At 38.2% G+C, this 25,070-nt stretch overlaps 1 protein-coding gene across 1 annotated transcript in view; it reads left to right on the top strand.

Annotated features, from left to right (window-relative positions):
* The first annotated feature begins 3,684 nt into the window (after positions 1-3,684).
* GPBP1 (GC-rich promoter binding protein 1) overlaps positions 3,685-25,070 on the top strand; it is a 76,187-nt gene continuing 54,801 nt past the window's right edge. Inside the window, 2 exon segments of the mRNA XM_043590742.1 lie at positions 3,685-3,931; positions 5,183-6,174. The gene's annotated coding sequence lies outside the window, so the exon portion shown is untranslated.

Genomic DNA, 25,070 nt, shown 5'->3' on the forward strand with positions numbered 1-25,070 from the left:
CAGAGCTAAAGAAATGTTCTCCTGAACTACTATGTTATATTTATTAATAAACTAATTATGTGATAAATCCTTTTAGTTTTCAGTAAATGAATAAAATAATGGAAAACATGCTGGTTGGAGACAGGTTCTTGTATTTAATTGTTCAATTTGCTTTTTAAAAACTGATTAGAAAAGTAACATAACCTCTTATCAAGTCTAAATAATAAAAATAAAGATCCTCTATTATTTTGCCACCTAGAACTAAGCACAGTCAACATTTTTGTAATATTCAGTCAGATTTTCTCATTTGGTACATAGTTCATTTTGCCAGAAATGGGACATTAGTTTTATAATCTACCTTTTCTCTTTCTTTCTTTCTGTATTACTACCTTTTATTTTTGTTATTGGTATGCTGTGAATAAAAACGTTTTTTGGATGGTAGGCTGTGAAATTTATTTCATATGACCATTAAAAAATGTTTGTTTATTTATTTTGGTGGGGGGGAGGGCAGAGTGAGAGAGAGAGAATCCCAAGCAGGGTCCACCCTCAACTCTGAGCCCCAGTCCAACTCGGGGCTTGATCTCATGACCATGAGATCATGACCTGAGCTGATATCAAGAGTCAGATGCCTAAGTTACTGAGCCACCCAAGCGGCCCCTATCCCCCACCCCCTTTTCCTTCCACAAAAAAGCACATCATCATGTTTGTTTGTTTATTTTTAAGTAATCTCTATACCCAATGTGGGGTTTGAACTCATCCAAAGATCAAGAGTTGCATGCTCTGACTGAGCCATTCAGGTGGCCCTACACCATCCTTTTTAATGGCTTTGTATTCTATACATGGTTGTCTATAATTTATTTACTCAGTCTCTTTATTTATAGGAACTTAGGTTGTTTCCAATTTTTTTTGTAGTTATAAGCAATTTATCACAGAGTATCTTTATAAATTGTTGGAAACCTTTCCCATTATTTTATTAAAATTGAGTCTAAGATGTAGAATAGCTGGGCAAAGTGTATCTTTAAAAAATTTTTTTTAAATATTTATTCATTTTTGAGAGAAAGAGAGCTGGGGAGCGGCAGAGAGAGAGGCAGACATAGAATCCAAAGCCTGGATGTGAGGCTGGAACCCATGAACCTTGAGATCATGACCAGAGCCAAAGTCAGAAGCTTAACTGACTGAGCCACCCAGGCACCCCAGCGCAAAGTGTATCTTAAAGATTTATTTATTTATTTATTTATTTATTTATTTATTTTCAACGTTTATTTATTTTTGGGACAGAGAGAGACAGAGCATGAACGGGCAAGGGGCAGAGAGAGAGGGAGACACAGAATCAGAAACAGGCTCCAGGCTCTGAGCCATCAGCCCAGAGCCTGACGCGGGGCTCGAACTCCCAGACCGCGAGATCGTGACCTGGCTGAAGTCGGACGCTTAACCGACTGCGCCACCCAGGCGCCCCAAAGATTTTTTTTTTTTTTTTTTAATGAAAGCCAAACTATCTTCCAGAAATGCTGTATAGATTTTGATTCTTGATATGTTTAATGCAATTATGGTTATCTATTCCTTATATCCTCATCTAGGTTTTATTCTTTTAATGTCATTGCCAATCTAATAGGTGAAAAGTAGTATCTCATTGTTAGCTTTATTTTCATTTTAATGATTTCTAGTGAGGTAGAGTATCTTTCCTTTAAAAATTTTTTTTTCTTAACATTTATTTTTGAGAGAGACAGAGGGAGAGACACAGAGTGCAGGTGGGGGAGATGCAAAGAGAGGCGGAGACACAGAATCCTAAGTAGGCTCCAGGCTCTGAGCTGTCAGTACAGACCCAGACACGGCGCTCAATCCCCATGAACCGTGACATCATGACCTGAGCCAAAGTCAGACGCTTAACCGACCGAACCCCCCAGGCGTCCCAGAACATATTTTCTTATAATTTCTGACACACACATTACCAACTTGTTTTTGTCCTTTGACTTTCTAAGAGTTAGTATAGTTATCTTTCATGATTTGTAAAAGCTCTTGATATGTAAATATAATTCAGATATTAAGGTAGTGACTGTATGTACAATTAAATATTAAGCAGTTTGTCATAGATTACAATTGTTTCTCCATTTTATTTTTCAACTTTATGTCTTTTGCCATAGGACAGGCAATTTGTGGGTGTTCTATTATCAAATTTTTCTGTTGTTTTTACTTATACTGAAGCGGTGTAGTGTAAAGAATATGGATTAAGACTTTAGCAAATTTTAGAGGTACAGCCAAGCTGGTGGCGCTCAGCTTCCATGTACCGCAAGCTTAAACGTTACTTAACCTGAACCAGTTTTCCTCAACTGCAAAACGTGGCAAATAACACCCATTTCATAAGCTGGTATAAAGACAAAGTGCCTGGCACAGATAAGATATACAGCATGTGTTAATTGTCTTTTCTTTGTTCTCAGTAAGGTATTAATTGCCCAAAGTGTCTATTTCCCCGATGCAAACTAAACTAGAAGGTTGGGAGGTGAAATTTTTGTTGAATTTACATTCAAACATTCTTTCAGGGAGCTTTTAGAAGCCGTCCATTAAACTACAAATCCCATAATGCATATGAAAGGACTATAAAGTTACTGTGTATGAAGGCTTTGTGGCTTGGGGGAGTGCGGAGAGCCAAGGACTTAATTACTGGAATTTCTCTGGTTGAGACACCTCCCTTAACATTTTCCCTTAAACACATGTGATTACTTTCATTCCTCTTAGAAAGCTAACTTCCAGGTTTCAAAGTAAGCCTCCTGTTACAAAGGGGGAAAGTATCGCAATTAGGTAACTGTGAATACCATTAAATTCATTAAAAAAAAATTGTGTGGAGTGTATCGGCCAGAGACAGTGTTGAAATAATTCTCACCTCATGCAGACTTAGCAGAAGGAAAAATGATTAGCACGATTACATCTAGTAGCCATTTTTACCCTTTAAGAATCTGAGCTTAGTACCCACCGAGTTAGTCCCCTTTCTTCAGCCACTGGACTCCGGTACAAATTGTTTATGTCTGACACACTCATATTTGCATTCGACGATGGATCCATTGCTTCAGGGCGCCCAATTAGCCCTGTGCCTGCACCACCAGCGTTCCGCCCGCGCAGGGCTGTGTACAGGCAAGCATGTGATCTCCCTTCCGCCCAGGCCCGAGCGCGGTACCAGGCGAGGGGCGCGCGCCGCGGCTCCTCCGAGCGTCCAGCCCGGGAAGACGCCGTTGCGCGCGCCACTACAGCTCTTGCGGCCGCTTCCCGGCTCAGCCTTCTCCCCTCACTCGCTCGGTGGCCCCACCATCACAGCCTCCGGGGCGGCCCTGGGTGGGGGAGGGGCGGGAGGAGGAGCTCCTCTGGGAGCGGCGGGGAATTCCCCCTTCCACCGAACGTTCCCGATTGTTCACCGTCCTCACGTCAGCAGCAGGGGGTAATCCCCGACTCCAGCTGCTCTTGACGTCACTGCGCGGAGCCACCGCCCCCCACGCGCCCCTACCTCCGGGGCTTCCTCGACGCCCCGCCCCCAGACGTAGCCACGCCCCATTCCCCTCCCCCCAGCCGCCCCACGTAGAGGGCGGAGCTTCTCCGGCCGGGGCGTGAGCGGTTGCTTGGGCCAGAAGGTTCTCTGGTGGAGGCGCTCCTCCTGCTGCCCCGCCCAGTAGGTTCGTTCGCAGCGCTTCTTCCACACCCTTTCTCCCTCCTCCTTCTCCTCGCCCCGCCTTTTCCCTCCCTTCCCTTCAACCGGTCTAGTTCCTTCCCCGCCTCGCCACCTTCCACGATCTCGCGAGACTTGACCCAGAACATTGCGGATCGGGTCGGCGCCATTTTGGGACTGAGACTGGTTGTGGGGGAGGGAAAAGCGGCAAAAGGGGATTATTCAAAGTACCGAAAACCTTCTCCCGGGATCGAACGCAGCGGCACCCCCAGGCCAGGGGCACCTCTGGTGTGGCAGAAGGTAATACCGTCTTCCGTGCTCCGTGCTGGAGTCTGGGGGAGGAAGGGGGTGCCCGTGTCGGCGTTGGGGTTTGAGGGGTCGGGAGCGGCGTTGGCGGCGCGAGGTGTGAGGCTGCCCTCGGACGCGGTGTGGGGGGTGGAGGAGAGCAAGGAGGGAGACGGAAAGACGGCGCCGAGAGGCCTCTATATATTTCCTGGGCCCCTGTGAGGCGGGGGTGGCGGTTGTGGCGAGGGGGTGGGTGGTTGAGGCTTGGTGGCTGGGGGGATGTTTGGCGGAGGCTCAGAACGGGTCCGACGCCCTCCGTGCACGGTCTTCCTTCCTCCGGCCTCTCGCACACGCCCGCCTCCTTTGGCACTACTGCTCCTCTTAGAGAGCTGAGGGAGTCGAGGCCGAGTTGTGGCCTTCGGTTGTTTTCTTCAGTAGCGCGCCCGCTTTCCGCCTCTCCGGGTCTTTGGCACTAGGTATGTGCTGAGTCCAGTGCTACCATGTCCCCCCGAGTCCTGTGGGGCCTGAAGGGACCTATTCTGTTTTTGGAGAGAACCACTCTTAACGTGATTTACGAGAAGGGTTGGGTACCTACCACCCCCTCAGTGTTGGGAGAAACCTGTTTTCTTAATTCAAGGAAATGGGGACCGACACGTTTCTCCCACAGTTGCCCTCAGAAGCCAGGGAAGTCTCACCCTCAGGCGAGTTTAAGGAATGTTCATATCCCGTTTCTCACCCACCTACTTTCTACCCTTAATGGGGAAATGTGTCTTTTCTTTTAGACATTCTAATTTGGAGGGCGCGTCTTTCCTTTTACATTCCTTATTCTCTTAAGTTGCATTTACTAATGCCCCATGGCACCACACCTGCCTGTTCGTTTTTCTTCGGTAGCGTGAATTGAAAATATGGAAGATCTTTTATAAGATTGTGTGGCAGTTTCATAGTTTTAATTTTTACTCCCAAAGTGTGGGGAAGGTTTGTTTATATAATCCTCCTGTATTATATCCGCACCCCCTTCCCAGTTGAAATCACTCCTTGTGTTCTGTAACATCATCTCCCACCTTTTCCTCTCTTATTCTAAAGTCTTTTTAATACATTAAAGTGTTTTTGGGCGCTTGCTTGGGCAGAGCCTTTTTTTAGATCCCAGTAGAATTGGATAGAGGTGAATTTCTCTCTAGAAGTAGGCTTCTTCAAGATGGGGGTTAATTTTTTGCTCAAAATTAAAATTCAGTGTGTAATTTTTTTTTTTTTTTGTAACTTTTACAGGTGATTGAATTACCCATTTGTGAAGACCATCTTCTAGGTTTTGTGTTAAAAGGCCCCGGATATTTGAAGTGGCCATTTTGGGATTACAATATCTTTGGATAATTTTGCCCCAGGAGTTTATTAAAAGTGGCAAGAATCATCTCTGAAGTGAATTTATAGTAGTGAACAGTTCTGCAAGCTACTTAAAGAGACCCAGTCATTTCTTCAGTATTTTGGTTCAAACGGATTATATAACTGGTTAAATTATTTCAGCTGGTGGTATTTTTTTTTTTTTTTGCCCCTTCCCCCCACCCCCACCCTTCTCCTGTGGTTGGTGTTCTTCAGCCAAAACTGTAAGATATGTTTGATTTGTGTACTAAGTAGTTTCGGCAGTTTCAAATTACTGTTTAAGTACTGCTGAAGTTTCATGGCATTTTATTTTTACCTTTATTAAAAGTTTTAGGAATTTTTGACCTCAGCTATTTTCATGTCACAATGGGACAGCTTTTCTAAATGAAGACGTTGAAAGAATACAGAGTTTTTTTCCTTTTATCTTTTATTTACGTGGAAATTTAAGATGTTGCAGTTTTCCAGCAGCATGGTAGTATTGAGATAGCTATGTGTCTCTCTTTGTGTTGATGTTTAGGAATGTTCTTCAGATGTGAAATTTTATTTTTGTTTTTGCTTTTTGGCTCATAAATTGGATATTTCATCTGGAGTGGATAAGTACAACAGTGACAAGTACATGGAATAATAAAGAAGACTTTAAAATCTTAAATCCAAGGAACTTGGCTAATTCTGGAGATAGCCGTATGAAAACTTTAAGACAGAAGTATGGGTAGCTGACTTGAAGTAACTCTATGTCAAATAGTCATAGGTTAAGTATCTTCAAAGAACTTGGATATTATTTCAGAGGATACAAAATAAAAAAACAAACTGGAAAACATAAAGATTACAGAGAAAAACCCAACACCTTCCTGTGCAGTCCTGTTGGAATTTGTAAGTATTAAATGGTGAGCAAATCAAGAGTTCATTTGTAAATTAATGAGTCAAGTTTATCCTATGTTGGAAGACTTTCTGTTTCTTGGAATAATACTGCTTGGCTTAGTTTCCTGGACAGTCTGTAAAGTACTGTTAAGTAAATTGAAATGAAGAAAGAGTTAAGATTTAAGAATATTTCGGATCAGACAGTCCACATTTTACATTTTTGTGCTCCGAAAGTAAAAAAAAACCCAAAAATCCTTATGATCAGTATTCATCTTAATTTTTATGGATTTATAGATTGTTAAAAAGGCGGGAAAAATGTTTCATGAGTCTTTCCAGCCAGTTTATTTTTTTTAATTTTTTTTAATCTTTATTTATTTTTGAGAGAGAGAGAGAGAGGGAGACAGAATCTGAAGCAGGTTCCAGGCTCTGAGCTGTCACCACTGAGCCTGACTTGGGGCTCAAACCAGTGAACCATGAGATCATGACCTGAGCTGAAGTCGGATGCTTAACCAACTGAGCCACCCAGGCACCCCCAGTTTACTTTCTTAGTGTGAGTTTAGACTGCTTTCTAAAGGCAATTTTGTGTTACAGTTTAGTTAGGTAGTTTAAATTATAACATAGGGCTTGGTTTTTAAACCTGATATTTCATAATCGTTCATAATTCTTTTAAATAACTGATTTCCTTTTCGGAAGTTTATGCTGGCTTATGTTTATAAACAAAGCTTTTTTAAAAAATTGGAAATATTGCTGTAATAGAGATCTTCTGACAAATGAGAATTCTGATTTAATAATTGTTATATTTTTCAGAATTGAATAATATTACTTTGTTACTGTATAATTTCTCAGTCTATTCTAGGCATAGGAGTGTCTTTAAAAATTTATTAAAATACATTTTTTAGATAGTTACTACTAGTGAATATAATAAAACTAGAGTTTATTTCATTTAATTACTTTTCTGAGATAAAAGATTGTAATTTTGAACATTTTGCCAAGATGGCCTTACAACTTGTCAGTACTTCAGTTATTTCAAAACTTTTTTGCTTTGCTCTTGAATCCTTTTATTTCACTTAGAGCAGAAGAGGTAGTAGAGTCCAAAAGAATGGAAGTATCCAAATATAGCATTTATTTTCTGATCTAAAATTGAGATTAGAGTTCATTAATTTTGTTAAAATAGACTGGGTTAGGTTAGTTGTGTTTTCTCCGTCAGTGCTATGTAGTACTTTTAATTGAGCTTCCACCTTGATTTATGTAAAAAAAGTGGCAAGACCATTCTCCACACCTTTTCACTTCAGATTGCCTGCTATTTTATTCATTTCTCAATTTAATGACTTTTCAAGTAATTTGTCTAAGAATATATATCTTAAATGGGATTAAAAAGTTGAACTGCGGGGCGCCTGGATGGCTCAGTTGGGTAAGTGGCTGACTTCGGCACAGGTTGAGATCTCATAGTTCTGGGGTTCAGGCCTCCCATCGGGCTCTGTGCTGACAGCTCAGAGCCTGGAGCCTGCTTCGGATTCTGTACCTCTCTCTCTGTCTCCCTCTCAAAATTACATAAACATTAAAAAAAAAAATGTTGAACTGGAAGGGCACTTGGGATGCTCAGTCGGTTAGCACTTCACTCTTGATTTTGGCTCAGGTCATGATCTTCGGGTTTGTGGGATTGAGCCCCAGTGTGGTTCTGTGCTGACAGCACAGAGCCTGCTTGGGATTCTCTTCTGTCTCTCTGCCCCTCTCCTGCTTGCACGCGGGCTTTCTCTCTTTCAAAATAAAATAAACCTTTAAAAAAAAAAAGTTGAACTGGTAATTATTTTTTTTTCGTGGAAAAGAACAACATTATTTGTGATTATCTTCCTTTAAATCATTCCTATGGATGTTAACCTGAAAGCCTTGGTGTCAGGATAAAACTAACTCCAGAGTCAGGGTTTTTAACAATTAACTTTAATCTTTGAATGGTCTGACGTTGGTGAACTTTGCTTACAGCAGTTGTTCAAGGACATATTTACTTACTTGAACGTCTTGATAAATATTTTATTATATTCTTGGCATTGAGTAGATAGCAATACTAATTGGAACAATTGCTGGGTTGCTCCCCCTACCCTCTTAGTACCTCTTTTGAGCCTCTTTTTCTCCCCTACTCTATTGTTTTGTTTTGTTTTTAAATCTGTGCCTAGACTATAGACATAAGAAATAATCTAATAATACTTATAGATGATGATAGTGTCACATATTCTGTATAATAAACATATTTACCTTGTATACCTTAACCTTAGAATAATTCTGTGAAGAAAGTGCTGTTACAGTGGTATAGATAAGAAAATTAAGATTTAGAAAGACTGAAACTTGGAGAAAGTTACTTGGTTAGGACCAAAGTTACGGAGGAGTCTGGGCCAAATCTCTCAGGTCTGACTGGAGGGCTCCACACTTTCAGTCACCGTGCTACACTATAAATGCTAATTTGAGCATTATCCATGATATTTTTGTTTCTTCTCTTCTACTGCTTCTCTTTGGTTAACATTGACTACTAGTGGCATTTGAAATTAAGCTAAAAGGTAGAAGAGAAAATATTGTTCATATTGCTGTTTGTTAGTAACTGGTAAAATTTTGGTTTGCCAAAAATGAAAATGTGGTTTCAGGTTTTGTTCATGTCTTACGCACCCATAGCCTCTTTGTACAGGTATGAAGCTAAATTCATTTTAGCTTTGTTGTACTTTTTCTCTGGTTTTGAACTGAGATTAGTGCATGAATTTTTGTGCTTAAAGTTCCTGACGCTTGAGAATTGATGAAGGGAAGAATACTGGGGAAATAAAAGGAATGGAAAATAATAGGGAAAGAACAAGAGTGAGCAGAAGAAAGAAAAATGAAATTTAGAGAGTTACAGAGGAATAAAGATGGGAACCTCTAGTCTGAAAGTGAAATTAGCAATTGAGGATAGAACCTAAACTCCAGCCCAGGGGCCCCTGGGTGGCTTAGTTGGTTGAGGGTCCCACTCTTGATTTCTCCTCAGGTTATGATCCCAGGGTGGGTCATGGGATTGAGCCCTGTGTTGGGCTCAGTGCTGAGTGTTGGAGTGGGCTTGGGATTCTCTCTCTGTCCCCTTCTGCCGCTCTCCCTCACGCTCTCTTTAAAAGAAAAAACAAAACCAGTAACATAAACCCAAGCAGGATCATCTAATTGTCTTTGACCTAACCACCTTTTCTGTTTAATTTTTTACAAAAACGTTAAGGTAACCATTTAGATCCAGGTAAGGGTAGTGATGTAGAAAAAGAGAAATGGCTGGGAGTTAAAAGAGATTTTTGGTTTAGGGATTGGAAAATTTAGAAAAGAGCCTATGTGACCTTGTATATTTACCAAATCTCTTTGGTGTTAATGTTTTCATAAAACTGATGACAATAATATATGAAGGCTTTTTGTTAATGGAGAAGCATAATCTATAAAGTTTTATTCTAATTCCAATATTTTAAGATTCTGAGTGTTACATGTCAAATCAGTGTTTGTCATAGTCTGAAGTTATTTCTTCTTTCAAGTTTATTTGTTTATTTTGAGAGAGGGAGAGGGTGCCAGCAGGGGAGGGCCAAGAGAGAGCAGGAGAGAATCCCAAGCCAGTTCCATACGTAGAGGGTCTCTCTCTATCCTACAACCCAGGAGATGAGCTGACATCAAGAGTTGGGTGCTTAACCCACTCAGCCACTCAGGTGCCCCTGCAGTTTCATTTTTCATCCTAGCTTGACCTTTGAATAAGAAGGTAACTGTAGTATCTCATCTCTTTGCCTTTTAGTTCCATTCTCTTTTTTCCGTAGTCTCTCCGTGGCCAGAAAAGTCTACCTAAAGTAGGGCTCTTTGTTTTGTTATCTCACTAGCCTTTAAGGTGATGGATTTGACATATTTAGGAAGAGCAAGTTGGAAAGAGATTTGTTCACTGTCCCCTTCTCCCCTTTTATAAATGTTTTATATATCAGGATTTCCTAAACATTTTTTTGGGTGGGAGACTGTGGTTTGAGAACTGTCTAAAATTGATTATTTTGGGGGTGCTTAAATATTTTTTCTCAGGAGCGGGTCCATTGCTTTGAGCAGGACTCTCATTAGAAATGGAATGTTAGAATTACTGATGAACCTTTTGTGGTTTGATTTTCAGTTTTACCTGCTTGCTTTTCTCCTTTTTGTTAGCTGCTACACCCAGCAGAATAGTTAGAGGCTTTTGCTCTATGTCTTTTCAAGTAATTACTAGTTTCTGCATCTTTTTATACAAGGTATCCCATTCTTGTTCTTGAGTCATCTTTGTGTTCACAGCTTTGGTGAGTGTAGTGTTTTGGTGTTTTATTTTCTGCCCTTTAATTCAGTTTACAGATTATATTTTTTGAAACCGTATTTAAAAGTGTTTTTCAGGGGCGCCTGGGTGGCTCGGTCGGTTAAGCGCCCGACTTCGGCTCAGGCTCCGTGAGTTCGAGCCTCGTGTCGGGCTCTGTGCTGAACGCTTAGAACCTGGAGCCTGTTTCAGATTCTGTGTCTCCCTCTCTCTCTGCCCCTCCCCTGTTCACGCTCTGTCTCTCTCTGTCTCAAAAATAAATAAACGTTAAAAAAAAAATAAAAAAAAAATAAAAGTTTTTTTCAGGTTTATTTTTTAGCAAGAAAGTTTTAAAATTGTAGTTAAATACGTTGTGTTTCCTTTGAAACTCAGAATTTGCAAATACCCTTTAAGAAATTCTTAAACTGAAAATTGTCAGAAAGTTATCTATACATATACATATTAGTAAAAGAAATTAGTTGGTTTTTCAGTGAATGTAAATATTTTAATGAAGGAGCTTTAAAAAATAAAAATTGTTACTATCTCACATGATTTCTGTGGGTGAGAAATTTGGCAACAGTTGAGCTGAGTGATTCTGACTCCCTCTAGGTCTGAATCTAAAATCTACATCAATATGGTAACCAGGGCTGCAGTTATTTGAAGGCTTGACTGGGGCTCAATGATCTTCTTCCAAGATGGTGTACTCATTGGCCTGGCAGGTTGATGCTGGCTCTTACCAAAGCACAGTACCTTTTAGGACCCATTCCAGAAGTCACTTCTGCCACATTCTTTTCATTAAAAGCAAGTTATTAAGTCTAGCCCTCAATCAAGGGAGGGTAGTTAGGCTCCATCTTTTTTCAAAAGAATTTCTGGGCATACTTAAAAACCACAATAGGAGGTAATATTTCACAACCACTAGTTGTCGGCTTAATTGGAATTAGGCAAAGTCAGAGCTAAAGTCTTAGCTAAGTATAGGTAGGTTGGGCTATTACAAGTTTAGAGAAAATATATTCTAAATTTAGGAGACTTAAATCTTTCTACTTTTTAGCCGTGATATGAGATTTGGAAGTAAGGGTTTTTTTTTTTTTCCCCCCGCCTTCATACTAATCTTCCAGTCATTGTAATGAGGTATAACTTTTTTTTTTTTTAATCCTGGCAAAAAAAAACATAAGGTTTACCAATTTAGCCATTTTTGAGTGTATAAGTGGCATTGAGTACCTTCACATTGTTGTGGATTCTTCATCTCCAGAACTTTTTTCATCTTCCCAAACTGATATTCTTTGTACCCATTAAACATTAACTTTGCATTTTTCCCTGTCTGTAGCCCCTGGCAGTCACCATTCTACTTTGTATTTCTATGAATTAGGCTACACTAGGGACTTAGTGTAAGTGGAATTGTGCATATTTGTTGTTTTGTCATTGCCTTATTGTACTTTGTGTAATGTCTTCGAGGTTCATCCATGTTGTAGCATGTGGTAGAATCAATTTCCTTCCTTTTTAAGATGAAAGAATAATCCATTGTATGTATGTATCAAATTTTGTTTACCCATCATCTGTAAATCGACACTTTAGGTGTTTCTGTCTTTCTGAAATCATGAATAATGCTGCTGTGAAAGAGAGTGTACAAATAATTGTTTGAATCCCTATTTTTTTTTTTTAAATCTTTGATTTTAATCCTTTTGGATATATACCCAGAAGTGGAATTGCTGGTTTGTATGGTAATTATATTTTTAATTCTGTGAGGAGCCCCCATAGTGTTTTCCATAGTGATTGCACCATTTTTTATTCCTACCAGCCGTGCACATGGGTTCCAGTTTATCCATATTCTTTGCAACATTTGTTGTTTTCTGTGTTTTTGATAATAGCCATCTTAGTGGTTGTGATGTATCTGTGGTTTTGATGTGCATTTCCCTAATAATTACTGATGTCTTCTCATTTGCTTATTGGCCGTTTTTTTTTTTCTTGTTTTTTTTTTAATGTTTATTTATTTTTGAGACAGAGAGAGACAGAGCATGAACGGGGGAAGGTCAGAGAGAGGGAGACACAGAATCTGAAACAGGCTCCAGGCTCTGAGCTGTCAGCACAGAGCCCGACGTGGGGCTCGAACTCACGGACCGTGAGATAATGACCTGAGCCGAAGTCGGCCGCTTAACCGACTGAGCCACCCAGGCGCCCCACTTATTGGCCGTGTTTTAAAAAGTTTATTTATTTTGAGAGAGAGCATGTGTGTGGGGAGGGACAGAGAGAGTTGGACAGTCCCAAAGCGGCTCCATGTGGTAGTGTGTAGCCAGAGGCAGGGCTCATTCTCACAAGCTGTGAGATCATGACCTGTGCTGAAACCAAGATTGGATGCTTAACCCATTGAGCCACCCAGGCGCCCTTGCTTATTGGCCATTTTATATCTTCTTTGAAGAAATGTGTATTCAAATCCTTCACCCGTTTTCAAATTTGAATTGTTGGAGTTCGGCATATATTCTGGATATCCACACCGGTCATGATGACTAGATTTTGATAGCTACTATTTATCAGTGCTTACCATGTTCCAGGCAGTGTTCTAAGCCTTGGAAGTGAATTAACTGTAATCCTCATGGACAGTATGTGTGGGAAGGTCCTATTTTCATTTTACAAATGAGAAAATGAAAGCACAGAGATAGAAGTCACAAGGTCACATAGCCAGTAAGTGATATTTCTGAACCTACACATTCTGTATATCCAGAGCTGAGACTTCCAACTATGAGGGCTTATAGTTTAAGTTTTTAAGGTGTTAATAATGAGCAAAGTAAAAATACTACTGTTTCAGGACTGGGAAGATACTTTATCGTAAGCCAGTGACTAAATTTTATTTTCCTTAATGAGATACAGTTGTGACTTGTTTATAATCTACCTTTCACATGGGTATATTCTTTATTCTCATTCGGGAGTATTTTACTTTTGGATCACTTCGTAACTAGTATTCACAGTATTTTAGATTAGAAAGTGCTTTTCCCAGTTATGTTGAAATAACTGCTCTTTCCACTCTGAGGTTAATTTACCCAAGGTTGTCATTAAGTGACAGCCAGAATTTCAGTTTCGTTTATCTGTATTTCCTTAGGGTTCTAAGTAGATCTTATTCTAGAGCAGTGCTGTCCAATAGAACTTTGTGAAATGAGGGAAGCAGTCTATGTCTTTGCTGTTTGTTAGGATAATCTCTAGACCTAGGTCATTATTTGAGGTGTGGCTAGTGCAGATGAGGAACTGAATTTTGAGTTTTATTTAATTTTAATGTACATTTAAACAATCGCATGTGGCTGTTAGCTGCCATGTTAGCGCAGTTCTAGAGCCAGTGGTGTAGGATCCAGTAAGATCCGTGTATCTTTTTTTTTTAATGTTTATTTTTGAGAGAGAGAGAACACAAGTGCTTGTGCCCATGAGTGGGGGAGGGGCAAAGAGAGGGAGACAGGATCTGCAGTGGGCTCCATGCTGACAGCAGAGAGCCTGATGTGGGGCTCAAACTCATGAACTGTGAGATGTTGATGTGAGCAGAAATCAGGAGTCAGTTAACCGATTGAGCCACCCAGGTGCCCCAGATCCATGTATGTTTTATAACAAGTACTTATCAAAGTCCCCTTTACTATCCTGAAATAAAATTTTATTCATATAATAAGATCATATTAATACACACCTGAAGAAAGACGTTTATAATAATAAATTTTAATATGTAGTAGTACAGATGTGAGAATTCTAGAAGACAAATGTTTCCAAAACATTCTCACAAATTTCCAAACACTATTTGCCCTTTTTAAAAGAAACAAAGTGACTAGTGTTTTTTTTTAATAATTTTTTTTAATTTACTTATTTATTTTGAGAGAGAGCATGTGTGCACATGAGAGAGTGGGGAAGGGCCAGAGAGATAGGGAAAGAGACTCCCAAGCAAACAGTGTCTATACTACCGGTGCAGATCTCTAAACAGGGCTTGATCTCACAGACCCTTAATGGTCTGAGCCACCCAGGTGCCCTAGGATTAGTGTTTTCTTAAGTACTTCTGTCTTTTTAGGAAGAAAAGTATGTCGGGTAGATTAATAATACAGTGATTAAGGTACGTTTCATTTTTCTAATATTTACTGCCATTTCAGTTGAGTAGGCAGTTAGCTAACATTAAATCTGTCTTATGGTGTAGTGGCATGGTATGTGTAGATATGATCAAAAGAAAAGTAATTATCAGCTTTCCTCTCATAAATTGAAGGTAAAAATCAGTATCCAATTTGGATTGGTGGCCTTGGTTGTTGATGTAGAGGGGAAATTGTGAGATTAATTTATAATTCCTCAGAGCAAAGAATATAAATATAGGGTCAAAGTAGTATAGGGGAAGCACTATTAACAATAAAAATTAACATTTTAATAGTTTGTCTTTACAAAAGTGTGTGTGCCTGTTAGTTTTTTTTAATGGAAGTGTGAATGCATTTTTAAACTAGGTGTTTTGAAGTGTAGTTTACATACAATAAATTCACTCTTTAAGCGTACAGTTTGAAGATATTTTTTCAAATCAGTTGTGTAATCTTACCACGTGAGAATGTAGAGCATTTACATCACCTCAGTTACTTTATTGTCCTTTATGGACAGTCCTCTTCCCTCACCTCTGTTCTCTGGAAACCACCAATCTGTTTTTCTTGTCTTTTGTGTATTCTGGAATGTCATATAAAGGAATCAGACATTGTGTATACTTTTGTTTCTAGCTTTTTTCATGCATGTTATTGCATATATTATAATTCATTTTTTTTTTTTATTGCTAAGTGGTATTGTGTACACCACAAATGTTTATTAATTCTCTGGTTACTAGGCATTTGGGTTGTTTCCCATATTTGGCTTTTGTGAATAAAGTTTCTGTGAACATTTGCATACCAGTTTTGTTTTGTGGAGAATTATTTTCATTTCTCTTGGGAAAATTACCTAGCACTGTGATTGCAGGGTCATATGAATTTGTGTATTTAACTCTGCTGAAAACCTACCAAAGTGTTTTACAGACACTAAACCGTTTGCATTTGTACCAGCAGTATGGTGCATAGTTCTGCATTCTTGCCAGTATTTGATGTCAGTCTTTTAATTTTATCCATGGAGTTGGTGCATTGTTTGAATTAGCATTGTGGGTTTTTTTTTTTTTTAAGTTTATTTATTTTGAGAGAGCACAAGTGTGAACTGGTGAGGGGCAGAGAGTGAGAGGGAGAATTCCAGGCAGGTTCTGTGCTGACAGCACTCAAGATTTCATCTCAGGAACCATGAAATCGATGTCAGCGGAAATCGAGTTGGATACTCAACTGACTGAGCCACGTAGATGCCCCTTGCATTGTGGTTTTAATTTGTATTTCCCTAATAATGATGCTGAACATCTTTTTATCTTTTTGGTGGTGTCCGTTCCGATCTTTTGCCTGTTTAGAAAAGATGAGATTGTCTTGTTGAATTGTAAGAATCATTTATATATTTTTGGATACAAGTGTGTGCAATACATGTTTTGCACATAATTTCTCCTAGTCTCCTAGAAATCTTTCTTTACTCCATAATTGCAGGATTTTGTCTTGCTTTCTTCTAGAAGTTTTGTAGGTTAGCTTGTAACCTTTTTTTTTTTTTTTTTTTGCATGTGGTGTGAGCAGTGGGTTGAGGTTCTTTTCTTTTTTTTTTTTTAAATACTGTAGATGTCCAATTGCCCCCCAAAAAAACAAAACCTTTTTTTGTTTGTTTTGTTTGGTCTTTTTCCAGTACCATTTATTGAGAAGATTTTGTTTTCCATTGAATCAGTTTGAAATACCTCTTAAAAATGCAGTTCTGTGAAACTGCTGATTTATTTATCGTTGCCGTATATGTTAAGTCAGTAGTTGATAAATACAGATGCTAGCGTAGATCTTTTCTGCCTTATTTTTAAAATCCGGATATCTCTTGCTTTCTAAAATCTTTTATAGGAAATGTGGACTTAAAAGGAGAAATTGTTTTTATGGGCATGTGAGTAAGACCTGTTGCAAAATAATGCCATCTTGAATTGATAGAGCAATCTTCTTTTGAGTGGCTTGAAATGTTAGATATTATCTAATTTATACTTGAACATAAGTGAAAATATTTCTTCATTGGAAGTGAAAGGAGGGAACAAACTATCAACTTACTGTAAAACACTGACTCACCAGTGGTTCTGGGATTCTTGAGTGCTAGTCTGCTAGAGATGTTCATTGCCTTAGCAGATGTTTTAGTGCCTACTGTGTGCCTGCTCTTTCATGTACTGAACATTTATTTTACTTTTATTATTATTATTTTTACAATTTACTAATTTATTTTAAAAGGATATGGTAGAGGCACTGGAGTGGCTCAGTTTATTTTTTTAAGTTTATTTTGAGAGAGAGAGAGAGAGAGAGAGAGCGCTCGCGTGCACAGTGGGCTGGGAGAGAGAGAATCCCAAGCAGGCTCTGCACTGTCAGCACAGATCCTGATGAAGGGCTTGAACTCAGGAACCGTGATATCATGACATGAGCTGAAATCAAGAGTTGGGACACTTAACCACCTGAGCCACCCAGGCACTTCTGTACTGCATTTTTAGTAGCAAGGCAAAAATGTACTATTTCTGAACTCATCTAGTCGGTCTGCTCTGAAGTTCTGTGAATGCAGAGTAAATAGAGTCCTTAAATTGGAATTGTGGTTTCTTTGCTTCTGGTAAATAATAGCTATTTAATGATGACCAGGGTAGCCTTTGTAAAAGACTCTTACTTTTGCTCTGATAAAACTGTTTTTTTTTTTTCCTGCCTCACAAGATTATCCTTACAATCCAGTGAAATAATGAGTGCTGAATGCTTTGAAATTGTAAAATGATGCAGACGTTATTAGCAGTATTGTTCTGGCTTCATCACATAGATAGTCGTGATTGAGGAGCATTATGATCAACTAGGAGAGAGAGAGCTTGTAGATTGGGAGCATAGGTAAATGTAAATTGAAAGGACAGAACTAAGCAGAAACCAGGTGTATTTAGATTGTATTTTAGAATGTTTAAAATTGATGAAAATATAATGCATTGCCTTCTTTTGAAGCAATATTTGTGTAATCTGGGTTATGGTACCATAGTTTATGGTACACAAATGATCTCACGTTAAATCTGCAGTCCATCTCTCTTCCCCGTATTATACTCTTGTATTTTTTAACTGTCTTTTTGACCTCTCCATTTAGTTTACAAATTTAATATATCCAAAACTGCACTCTTTGGAGTCTTAACTTAGTTCTATTCTTTCTCCATTCTTTCCTAGCTCAATAGATGGCTACACAGTCCATCTACTCAAGCTAAAAAAAATGTGGCAATCACCTTTGGTTTCTTTTTTCCCATCTAATTAGCTAGCAAATCTATTTGAAATATGTCCATTTTTATTCCACGGCCACTGGACTTGTCCAAGCCACCATCTTCTCTAACTAGAACTACTGCTATAGCCTTGTAACTTTGTTCCTCTGCCATTCTTACACACTTGTAGTTTATTATTCACAGAGCCCACTGTACATACACATAATATGTAGACTCTAGGCTGTAAGCATTTATGCATTGTTTGTCCCTTCCATTTCTTTTCAAGCTTCCTTAAGGTCTGATACCATTGGCCTTTGGCCCTCTTTCTCTTTGAACACAGGAGGCATTTTCCTTCCTGTCTTAGGGCCTTTATGCTTACTCGTTCTTCTGTTTTCCCCTTGTTAGCTCATTTTTAGTGTATATGTTATATTCTAAGTGACCCTAACCATTCTGTGTGAAATTGGCAACCCCCCTTCCTAATCCTTTGGTTTCTTCTCTTATCTGTTTATCCTATTTATTTCATTCAAAGCCCAGTCTCTGTCTTGTTTACTTTCACCCATATTTATCACTTAACTATTCTGAGGGCAGGGACCTTGTCTCATTTATTTGTTATATTCTTAGTGCAGTTACTTGCAGAGTAAAAGAATTAACAATTTAGATAATTTAGGTTAACTTATTTTTTTCCCCACCTTTGAGTATGTGCACTTGGTATTTTTATTATAGCACTGCTGTTTAACTGTTGGGGGACTAGGAGAAATTTGTTAGGGATTATTTATAGCCCAGTTGATTTGTTGTCAGATCATTTAGAAGCTTTTTTTTTCTGCCTAGACTTAAACAATTTGTTTTATGAGCTTTAAGTCTGTTTGCTAGATTTAAGACTGGCTTTGAATTTGCTATTAGCTTATTGTAGGAACTGCCTTTTAAGGACTTACACGTTATGACCCTTGCCTTTAAAAATGTTCCTTAGTTAGAACTGTTGAGTTGGAGGGATTAAAAGGTAGTAAAATTGTTCTCTCCAGTTTAAAAAGATAAAACACACTTTAAATTTCAAGGAGTAACTTTGAAATAAGTGAGTGAACAGAATTTTTGGCTCCTCATTTTCAGAAATGAGAAAGGCCCCGACAGTTCATTTATATTAACTAATGTCTTGTTTTGAGAAGGAGACATAATCTTTTTATGTTTCCTTCTCCATGATACAAAAGGAGCTGTGTGCCCATAGAGTTCAATTATTTTTGGTATTAAAAATTTTCTCAGTGTGTTCTTGCTTTGGTTCTTTCTAAGAGCATGTTAAAGGTTGCTTACAAGGGGCTATACTTACCAAAGCTCTAGAAGGATGCTAAACTTGAGGCTGTTACAGTGGGTGATGAAATAATTGTTTCAAGGAACAGTAGCTAGGTTGAAAACTGCTTGAAAAATGCATTCACCTGATAATCATGATGTTTTAAGGACTTTTCGTTGTAACTTAGTTGCCTCAGTTTTTCCATTTAAGACAGACAACTGGTAGTTTTCAGATTTTTCATATGAATTACTCTTTGGTCTTTTTCATTAAAATGAATCCTTGTTATAAGAACATTGTAGAAATGGGGACAAGTGAGTGAAAATGTTTTCAAGTTAGTCCTTTAAAGTAGGACTTTGAAGGCAATTTGATGAAAGGAGCGTTGGTTGGAGACAAAGTTGGCTTAGGTTAGTGGAAAGCAAGTTAGGACTGCAGTGGTAGCTTAAACTGTTGCTCTTCTACGTGTTTGGGAGATTACGATTGTATTTTATATGGTTGTAGTTGTACCTCAAGGCAGTGCCTGACAGGTGAGACTAAAACTAACACACAGAATTTAGGGAATTACTAATACAGCTCTTACTAAGGTTAATATTTTGTATAAGGTAAGATCTGTACTTAATGTATTCTCAGTTACAGTATGTAAATAGGTAAATATGTAAATATGAATTTCAGGGGCACCTGGGTGGCTTGGTATGTTAAGCATCTGACTTGGGCTCAGGTCATGATGATCCCAGTGTTCATGAGATCAAGGCCTGTGTCAGGCTCTGTATTTCTTGGGATTCTCTCTCTCCCTCTCTCTTCCTTCCCTGTGCTTGCTTTATCAAAATAAATTAATAAACATTTTTTTAAAAAGCTTTAAAAAATAATTTCACTTATCACTGATTGGTGGGACCTTGGAAACTTTTTTTTTTTTTTCATTGTAAAGCTTATTTATTTTGAGAGAGAAGACAAGCAGGTGAGGGGCAGAGAGATGTATAGACAGAATCCCATCCAGGCTCTGTACCATCAGCATAGAGCCTGATGTGGGGCTTGAATTCATGAACCATGAGATCATGACATGAGCAGAGATCGAGTCGGACTCTTAACTGACCGAGCCACCCGTGTGCCCCAGACCTTGGGAACTTTATTTACTTATTTATTTTTGACCTTGGGAACTTTAAAATGGGTTTCACATCTATACAAAAACCTATTTATCTTTTTTTGAAGAAAAGATTTTATCAGTATCCTCAGGGTGTACTGAGCACTAAATGAGATACTTGTAAAGTCCTATGCAAATTGCCTAGTTAATAGTGTGTGTGTGTATATGTGTGTATATATTAATGTATATTATATATTTGTATTATAAATACATAATATGTATATTATGTATTTTTAGCTACTGTCTTTATAATCAATAAATCAAGGTACTTGAGTTTCCAAATCTTTGATTTCATGTGGATCCGATCTCTGAACTCTTTGTGAAATGACTAGCTCATAGTGTTAGATTCATTTTATAAATTCATTGGTTGAAACTTGTTTGCTGCTTTTCAGCCTTATTTGGCTTGAGAAAAAGGTAATGTTAGTTTGAGGATTCAAGAAATGATAAAGTTAAGTAGAGTAAACAGAATTTAAAATTATTTTGAACATATGCACCCATTACAAATTACAAAAAGTACAAAGATTTTTAGAGATCACCCCCTCATGCCTATTTCCCAGCACTTGTTCTTATCTGAAGAAACCACTGTTTTATGTACTTCTCTGGAGAGCTGTAATGTGTGTAAGCGCTTTATATTATTTTTAACGTAAGTAGTAGTAGCATGAGGTTCACCTTGCTCTACAGCCTATTTTTTTTTTCTTAAGGAAATATTTTGGATAGTTATTTCATAATAATGTATGTAAAGCTATAGCTGTTCCATTCTTTTTATATTGATGGCTTAATGTCTGTTTAACCAGATCTTTTCATGTGCATTGTTTCTTTTTTTTTTTTTTCTACTAGAAATAATGGTAGTACCCTTGTAAATGTGGGATACATTCTTTTTTATTTTTTAAGTTTATTTACTTACAGGAGCGAGAGTGAGCAGGGGAGGGACAGAAAGAGGAGACAGAGAAGAATCCCAAGCAGGCTCTATACTGTTAGTGCAGACCCCAGCACAACCCTTGGATCATGACCTGAGCTGAAATAAGAGTCTGACACTTAACTGACTGAGCCACCTAGGTGTCCCGTGGGGTACATTCTTACAAGTGGAATTTCTGAGTGCAATTTTGAGTGCTATGCTAAATTGCTCTTCATAGAGGTATAACAACTTAAAGTTCTAACACTATGTGGTATCAGATTTTTTTCTTAGGTGTTTTATCTTTTGAATTAAAATGAAAATTTTTCATACATACGACCCTTTTCTGTCAGTTCTGTTTATATGCTTTCTTCATTTTGAAGTTCTTTTTTCTGTTGATTTGTAGGAGCATTTAATATATGAAGGGAAGTCAACCATTTATATGTACTCTCTGTAAGGAGTATTCCCCCATGTTGTTTGCTTTGACCTTTGTTGTGAATTTTGTCATGGAGAGTGCTCTTTGTGTTTATACTTATATTTGAATATATAAATATATTTTTATTACTTGTGTTTTGTGTGTCATACTTAGAAAAGGCTTACCTTCCCCCTTCTGAGATTATAAACATTTTTCTCCTGTTTTTTCCACAATTGTGTCAGTAATTTTTTTGTCTCTACCCCTTTCAGTCCTCATATTCAGGATTTTTATTCTTCACAAATAAATCTGATGTGGAGTTTTCAGCACAGTATAACCAATTATGGAATTACTTTGATATCATAGTAATTTAGTCTGCTGCATTTCCCATTTTGGTAGTTGGAAGATAATCCTTACCATTAATTGCACCTTTTTCTTTTTTACCTGTAATTGCTACTCCTGGTACCGGAAAGAATGCAGTAATCCCCCTACCTTCTTCACTTTATTCCCCTCCATCCCCCTTCCTTCATTCCATAGTAGTATGCATTCTTGTGACGGAGAATATTGTTTAAAGTGTTTATGTAGAGTAGCTGCTCCATAAATGTTTGTGAATCAATTTTGTTATTCAACAAGCAGATATATCAAATGTTTCTTTAGGGAAAGCAGAATTTTCCTGTTTGTAAAATGAAAAGAAATTTGAAGTTATTTTGGTTACTTTCTGAAAACATATTTGGCAGGGCAAGAGAATGAGTTAACTTTCAGTAATTTATGTTGGAGAACTTGAGAGATCCCGGTATTAAAAGAGCAAGCAAGGGGCGCCTGGGTGCCTGGGTGTGTTGAGTGTCTGACGTCAGCTTGGGTCATGGTCTCGCAGTTCGTGGGTTTGAGCCCCGCGTCGGGCTCTGTGTTGACAGCTCAGAGCCTGGAGCCTGCTTCACGTTGTGTTTCTCCCTCTCTCTCTGCTCCTCCCTCACTCACACTCTGCGTCTCTCCCTTTCAAAAATAAATGTTAAAAAAAAATCAAACAAGGCCTTTTGAGACTGGAGGGGCTTGAGTTCTTGTCTGTCCAGGTTCTGTCAATACTGGCTGTGTATCTTAGGGGTTGTTTGTCTCTTGGTAAATCAGTCCCTTTTTCAGAGCACATGTTTAAGCTGATCGCAGTGTATGTTTTCTTTTTTTTTAAGTGTATCAGTTTACTTCATTTGAACCCTCATAACTTGGGTATTTTCCTCATGGTAAATACTTCAGGTAAAAAACTAATTTGCTTTTACATCTCAACCTTTCTGATAGAAGGATTTGAGGTCACAACCTACCTTTCTTTTTTTTTTTGTTTGTTCCTTTCCTCTCTCTCTCTCTCTTTTTTTTTTAATAATTATTTGTTAACCCTGTTATAATGTTAGATCTAGAGGGACAGCCTTCTTGAGTCTTTAAGGATCTTCACTGTTTTGACTTCACTTTGTTTTGAAGTCAATTAACTTCAAATTAAGTTTTGTTCCAGTTGAGTCCAATTTGTTTGCAGTATAACTCTAAATTACAATATACCATTACCAATCCTTAAAGGAAAAGGGTTGAATTAGAAAAATAAGGCTGAATTAGAAAAAAAAAAAATCAAGGATGACTTAACCTACTTCAGTTTTATGAAGAAAGAGAAGCTCAGTGAGCAAAAACTTGTTTATAGAGTAAGGCTTGTTTTTTTGTAGTGAATTTTACATGAAAATTAAATCATTTCATTTTATGTTTCAAAGACCGTGAATTCTGTGTATTGTACCTTTTAGTCAGTCTAGAAACTTGAGAAATAGAAGCATCGTGTTTCCAGTAATGATATTTTGTCCTTTAAAATTCTTTTTGAAGAGTGAATGTAGCAATTTCTATATGTGACAATTTAATAATAAGAGTTTTTTAATACTCTATTTGGTTTTTTTGGGGGTGGGTGTGTCGTGTAAGCAAAGCATGGGAAGGTACTGAACAATTAAAGAAGGAAACTGAGGAGCATAAGGGTCTAACAAAATTCCAGGGTAAAAGGAAGCATTAAAATGAACCTTTTTAATGGATGGAAATTTGTAATGCTCTAGATTTCTTTTTTTTTTTTTTTAATGTTTACTTATTTGAGAGAGAGAGAAGGTGTGTGAGCAGGGAAGAGGCAGAGATAGGAGACCCAGAATCTGAAGCAGGCCCCAGGCTCTGAGTGGTCAGCACAGAGCTCCATGTTGGGCTCGAACTCGCACCACGAGATCATGACCTGAGCTGAAGTTGGTTGCTTAACCGACTGAGCCACCCAGGTGCCCCTGTAATACTCTAGATTTCTTGTGAAGTTTTTTAATGTTTTCTTATATTTGAACGTCTAATCTATAATTTTAAGTAGAGTTCGATAACTGAAAATACTGGGCATTGTTTCATGGTCCAAACTGTAAAATAAACTATAGAATATTTTTCTTTAGTGTGGCCATGGTCCTTAGGCAAGTATTTTTTTTTTTTTCTTCTTGATGTTTATTGCAGCATTTACTATCCTTTCTTGATGATCATCACTTTACTTATTTACTTAGTTACTTATTTTATTTATTTATTTATTTATTTTAATGTTTGTGTATTTTTGAGAGAGGGACAAAGCATGAGTAGGGGGAGAGGCAGAGAGATGGAGACACAGAATCTGAAGCAGGCTCCAGGCTCTGGGATGTCAGCACAGAGCTTGACGCCTGGCCCAAACCCACAAACCGAGAGATCATGACTTGAGCTGAAGTCAGACACTTACCGACGTGAGCTGTCCAGGGCCTATAGAATAAATGTCACAGACTGATCATTTTTTAAGAATGATTTTCCTTTTATAAGCTGATACATGAAGGTTATCGGCCGTTTATTGTAGTATAACCCTTTGGAGATGGCATTTCACATTCAGACAGGCTCTGCTTCTTTGGGTTATGCATCTTTGGCTAGAATATTACAAAGTAAAGTAGTGCTTTCTTCTGCTCATTGCATTCTATCATTTGGCACACTATTTCAGTTTGTTCTGTGACTGATGATGTTCACTTTGATCTGTTGATTAAGGATTTCCCAGGCTATTTGCTTGGCTGTTTGACTGCAGAGCTGTAGTAAGTAGTTTGTTTTTGTTTTGGAGGGTGAGAGGTACTTAGAAATTGTGTAAATAACCTCTTCTTCCTTTAATTTTTCATTGTATGTCTTTATATCCAGATTCATGGTGTTTTATTCAAGGGGTTGTAGTACAGCACTCTTATTTTTATTGAAGTGAAACTCACATTACATGATGTTAACCATTTTATTTTATTTTTTTATAAATAATGCATCAATTTTATTTCAGCCCTCACCTTTTTTTTTTTTACATTTTTAATGTTTATTCTTGACACACACACACACACACACACAGCATGAGCAGGGGAAGGAGCAGAAAGAGAGGGAGACACAGAATCCAAAGCAGCCTCCAAGCTCTGAGCTGTCAGCACAGAGCTTGACACGGGGCTCGAACTCATGAACTGTGAGAATCGTGACTTGAGCTGAAATCAGATGCTTAACCGACTGAGCCACCCAGGTGTCCCAGCCATTTTATTTTATTTTAAAAATCATGTTATTTTTTAGAGGGAGAGTGTGCATGCAAGCTGGGGAGAGGGGCACAGGGAGAGGAAGAGAG

The sequence above is a fragment of the Prionailurus bengalensis genome, chromosome A1 (assembly GCF_016509475.1).
Source record: "Prionailurus bengalensis isolate Pbe53 chromosome A1, Fcat_Pben_1.1_paternal_pri, whole genome shotgun sequence".
Taxonomy (NCBI): Eukaryota; Metazoa; Chordata; class Mammalia; order Carnivora; family Felidae; genus Prionailurus; species Prionailurus bengalensis.